At 23.8% G+C, this 5,836-nt stretch overlaps 1 protein-coding gene across 1 annotated transcript in view; it reads right to left on the bottom strand.

Annotated features, from left to right (window-relative positions):
• Positions 1-5,583: 5,583 nt before the first annotated feature.
• LOC112598302 (ribonuclease 3) overlaps positions 5,584-5,836 on the bottom strand; it is a gene marked incomplete in the record, with an annotated part of 7,639 nt that continues 7,386 nt past the window's right edge. Inside the window, 1 exon segment of the mRNA XM_025344702.1 lies at positions 5,584-5,803.

Here is a 5,836-nt window from a genome sequence, read left to right as displayed (position 1 = left end):
TACTGTTCCTATGCACTGCTAAGGTCTAAGTTTCCGCGCTTAAATAAAAAAAAATTATTTAAAAGATGGTTCTAATAAAATATATGAAAAATGTAGTACCTATCCGGAAATTCTTAATTGTATTTCAATAGAATGATTTACCTAAGCTAAAAATCAGAAGTTAATATTATTTATTAAAGATATTTAATTTTAATTTTTCATAAATAGGTACTAAAAAGCAGATATAGGGCTGGCATGAAGGTGAGGCGACTCAAACAGTCACCTAGGGCACCATTCTCAGGAAGCGCCGAAATCTCCTTTAAAAATGTTATACATTTTTGTCATTAGTAGTATTTTTTTGAAAATATAAGACACCTATAACTTAGCTCTGAAATTTTGACATCACGCGGTGTATTGAACTTTTTGACGACCTCTTTCTTTTTTAATTACGACTTTTGTCTATACTGCGCTCGCTCGTCAATTATCAGTCTTCAGTTTGTCTCTGTCAGCGTTTTGAGTGTCCGTTTTTTTCACCTTTGTTTTTAGTGAGACTTTCCGCTAATCGCTCTGGCCAGTGGCGCTATGATTTGTATTTCATTTAGCGGGGCAAAGTATAAATATTTGTTACCACCAGTCACCACCACCGGCATTACCCACTAACTTAGAGTAAAATAATGACCAACCACATAATTAATTATTATATTGAAAATGCAACCATCACAAAGCCGCTTACTTCGCTCATAATTCAACACTCCTAATATTTACCTATTAAGTACCTACTAATTAGTAAATAGTTTTTATTTTTTACATATACCCATAAGCACCTAAATCATTTTTTTGTTTTATGGTCCTTTAAGTTTAGCATGAATATTTTTAATTAAATTAGATAACTAGATAATATTGTTATTCTTTGTTTAAATATCTAAATTTGTAAACATTTTAATTTCAAAAATGGGTGTAAAAATTTTTTTTTTAAATTTCTTGCTTTTTTTGGTTTCAGTGTAAACCAATTAAAATTGGGTCTAGTTTGTACTAAGGAAGTCAAAATTAAACATTCTCAATACTTATTATTACCGGAAAAAATAAAAATAAACTAAAGAAAAACTGGAATTTTTAGGAAAATTCAATTTATGACAAAATCCATTTTATTTTTCAGTGTAACCCAAGAATTTATAGCCGTGTCTAGTGTCTACTAATACTTGACATGTTTATCAAATGTCTATATTTTCAATTTTAATTTTGAAAAATTAAAATTTTTTTTTTATTTATTTATAGACATAAAAATGTTAAATTTTTTTTTTATTTCTTTTTGTGTTTGTCTATTAAAAATTATTCACTGGGTCAAAATTCTTGAAAGTTATATACAAAATTCCTCTAAGTAGTTTATACCGAGATCATAAAATCTAAAAAATTACTTAAAGACTACTACTATTTTTGGACATTTTAAGTTTGAATTTGAACAAAATTACTTAAACATAACAATAATAATAACAATGTTATGTATTTTGTTATAATTTATTTATTAAAAACATTATTTCTGAGAACTTAAATCTATTACATATGTTAATAATATAGTATTATGAATTTTTGATTTATTTTAAGATATTATTTATTGGCTGCATTCGAATTGTGTTCTAAATAAAAAAAAAATAATAATAATAATAATAAGTAAATTTGATTTACAACCAAATTCCTCGCATAGTTCTTTTGTGACAAAGCGAAGTTGCATGTTAGTATTTTCTGGGACAGGTCTGAATTGCATACCTAAAAGTTTGAGTAGAAGGCCACTTTTTGTCAACTTGCACAATATATACCCTATAATTACTTTAGTAAATATAATTAGTAAAATCAATGTATTATATCTTCGGGTTTCTCTGAGATTGAGGCTAGATTACTAAATAACGATTAGATATAAGTATAGGATTATAATATGATAAATATATAATGATCTATAGAACATAAACACATTCGTAAAACAGATTGAAAATTAAATGTTAACTTTAAATTTTATCAATAAAAATTATATTCGAAGTTTTCACACGTTGACATAATTTTTCGTTAAGTGTTGTTATTTAGTTGTTGACTATTGTTGTACACATTTGTGGTATACAACTATAAATATAAAATACACACAATAATACAATATTACCTACGTCAATGTTTTATTGTTTATTGATTATTATTTAATACTTATATAGGTATTACTACGTTTATTCATTATTGAACCAAGTTATTTTTTACAATTAATTAAAAATCTTGAATGTCAAAAAATGAAAAGAGAAAATATGAAGCTGCTCGTTTGTGCGAAAAATACAAAAATAAAAAGATGATTAAAACATTATCTAAATGCTACTGTATAGATAAAATGTTTTCTAAAATAAAGCAATTACAGTAAGTATATTTTTAAATATCAACAAAATAGTCTGTTTTTACTAGCTGATAATTACCAACAATTGTATCAGCTTCTACTTTTCATTGAACCCAAATAAAAAGTTTGTAGTCCAAAATTTGAAATATGCACTACTAATTTGAAAAAAGTGTACTAGTAATATGTTAATATGTTACATACAAATTTCTATTCAGGTATAATCAAGTTAATCTATTTGACCTAAAACAATATTAGCATGAAATATGAATAAAAAGTATTAAAAACCTATATAAAAAATGAAAATACAATTATAAACCATGAAATGTATAAAATTACTACCACTGGTTTATAGATTTCTGACATTCCTTTTATTTTACCAACAATAGATGATACTGTTTTAAAATCAAATAATCAGACTTGTAGTTATGAATTTGAAACTAGTAAAAGGAAAGACAATAATCTAGTTGAATATAGAAAGGCTTATTTGAAAGACAAGATATACATAAGGTAAATTAATTTTCTAAACACAATATGTTATAATATTATCAGTTTTAGTTATTAGACAGTGGGTATTTAACTATAACACATGACATTTTATTTTCAGGTAATTAATATACTGGTTACTATATATCAAAAATTTAGATGCATTTAACTTGCATTTCTTTTTACTATGTATATGCTTAAATTGTCATTGTCCCAAACTTAATTTTATCACTAAACTGATGTCTTGATGTCTTACTTACTTTTATTTAATGTGGGTATATATTATGATTTATTATGTATAGCGCAGGTAATTTGTTTGAAATTTTTATTTATAGGTAATTGATATTTCTCCGAATAAAAATCATATACCTGAGCAATCAATGTTAAATATAACTGCTCTTCAATGTATAATGATTGATTAAGTAATTTAGTGATAGCAGTAGAAAAATAAGTCGCCAACAAAATTGACCTAAACAAAGCAGTTAATAGATTTTCAAATTAAAAAGTAGGTTTAAGCTAGAATAGCTTAATAAATTATTAATTAAAAAAATAATGTTTACACTATTATAGTATTATATTGTATAATTATAATATGTTAATAAATAAAATATGATGTATTAATCCTATTTAAATTTTGGTACCCCTATATTTTTGGAAAAAAATTAATTTACCTACTATAACATTAAAAATAAAATATATTACTTTTATAGCGATATCATTAGTATATTTAGTGATTTAGGCTGACAAATTGTTACTGCTCAAAATCATTCTTTCTTTTTTTTTATAGAATATTATATCATTGAATTCAAATTTAACACACATAAAAAGAAAAATGTACAACAGAGTAGCACCCACATGTCTATTTTTTATAATTATGATTTTTTCTGTTTATAATGAAGGGCCCGTTAAGGAGTCACATAGACACAAGGACTTCACTGGCTTTTATCATTCCACAGTAATGGTCAGTCCAACCCTGGTATAAACTTATGAATCTTGTACTAAATTTTCAAGCTTTCCAATCAAACCAAATTTTTTTTTTATCAACAAATTCAAATGCAAAGATTACATTGAAACATTTTCTTTCAATTTTAATAACACCTATAATTTAACACATTCATGGATACCTAATTTTTTATATAACCACATAAAAATAAAAATTCTATTAGAAAATATAAAAATAAAACATGTTATGTTCAGAATAACATTATTGTGTAATATTATTACATGCCCAAATGTATGGATAAACGTAATACGTCAGTTTTATTTCCAGTCTCGTCTATTACCATAAAAATAGTATTGCATGAGCAGTAATGTCCGATTTTGTTGGTTTTCTAAATTATTGCTCTAGCAGTAACTGACCATGAACGAGTTAAAATAAAAAAACCAAGCTATCAAAGTTTATATTGTACATAATTATTAGTTTAAGATATAGAAGTTGATAATTAATTTAAAAACCATTCTAAACTATGATTTTATACATTATCGAAGATTTTTTTAAATTTCATAAAAAAAAAAAAAATAGTTACTTAAGTCAATATTTGTGACTGATTTAATGTGCCAAGCCGCCAAATATTGATAAATTATAAATGAGAGCTACTAAATATAGATCATTGGCATGTAATTTAACTCTTCGATCTTTTAAAAGGGTAAGCTGTTAAGACTTAACTCAAATAAAAGGCAAGTAATGTGAAAGTAATTTCTCTCATATCCAGTAGTTCTAAAAAAAAAAAACTCAAATAAAGTTGTTATTGTTTATATTTTTAAGTTGTACAAATAAATATTACATAGTACTGGTGTTGAAAATACATACTATAAGGCATGACAATTTATTACAAGATTATGAAAAAATAAAAAATATGGTGAACATCATACCAAAACAGTAATTTATTTATAACTCTAGTGGAATAATTATTATTTCAAAATACACGGACAAATATTTTTACAAAATAACACTCATACGTATATAAATATTTTGCATTATAATTGAAGGGTGGTACAAAATAGAAAAAATAATTACTTAGGTACACGTTTTTAATTAATTTTTTTTATTTTTAATCTAAATAATAAAGAAAAATGAAAATATCTATTAAAATATTAATATTTATATAATAAATTATTATATTAAATAAATAAAAAAAGCATTAGCACAAAAATATCCAAATAATTTTATTTCAGTCAATCATATAAAAAGTGTGATAAAACAATGGCCAGACAAATAATTAGTATAACAATAGTATGTAGGAAACAATGTGCAATTTACACAAATGCAAGGTGAAATATTATTATCCATTAGCCATATAGTCATATAGATAATATCGGAAAACGTTACAACCAAATTTGTATTAATTTTAATGATATTAGTATTATGTTGAATATGAACATTTTGAAATGTTTATTGCTATAATGGTTCAAAGTATGCATCTTTTTTTTTAAATTTATACATTTAAAAAACTGTTATTTATCCTTGACAGTGATAAATAAATACTAATCATTATATTTATTTAACTAAGTAGAGCTATATAAAATTTTTAAAAAATTGGGTAAATTTCATTATATTATATTTTAAATATATATTTTTTACTGTTTATAGTCATTAAGGTAATAATTTTAATTCAGTCTATTGTCAATACAGTATATAAACTAAATTAAAAGGCACATTTTAAAACTGGCATCTGTTATTTTAATATCTAGTTCATCAATTTAATAATTTAATATTTAAAATTTAATCATAAAATTGATGAAGTTTATTGGTACACAAATAATCCAGTTAGGCTATAGTAAAGCTAAACTTATGCAACAATCAAATAAAACTTAAAAAGAAAATTCTATTGTACTAAATTGTACTGAAATAAAGTTAATCATATTAATGTAAAATACATGTACAGTCTTGAATAATTCACTTTCAAACTCAATTATTATTAAAATTAATGTTGGATATAATTATTTCTTTACGTTTCGCCTTAAAATTAATGTTGGATATAATTATTTCTTTACGTTTCGCCTTAA

The sequence above is a fragment of the Melanaphis sacchari genome, unplaced genomic scaffold, assembly GCF_002803265.2.
Source record: "Melanaphis sacchari strain LSU unplaced genomic scaffold, SCAv2.0 Contig47_pilon_pilon, whole genome shotgun sequence".
Lineage (NCBI taxonomy): Eukaryota > Metazoa > Arthropoda > Insecta > Hemiptera > Aphididae > Melanaphis > Melanaphis sacchari.
This window is presented reverse-complemented; position numbering and strand designations above follow the sequence as displayed.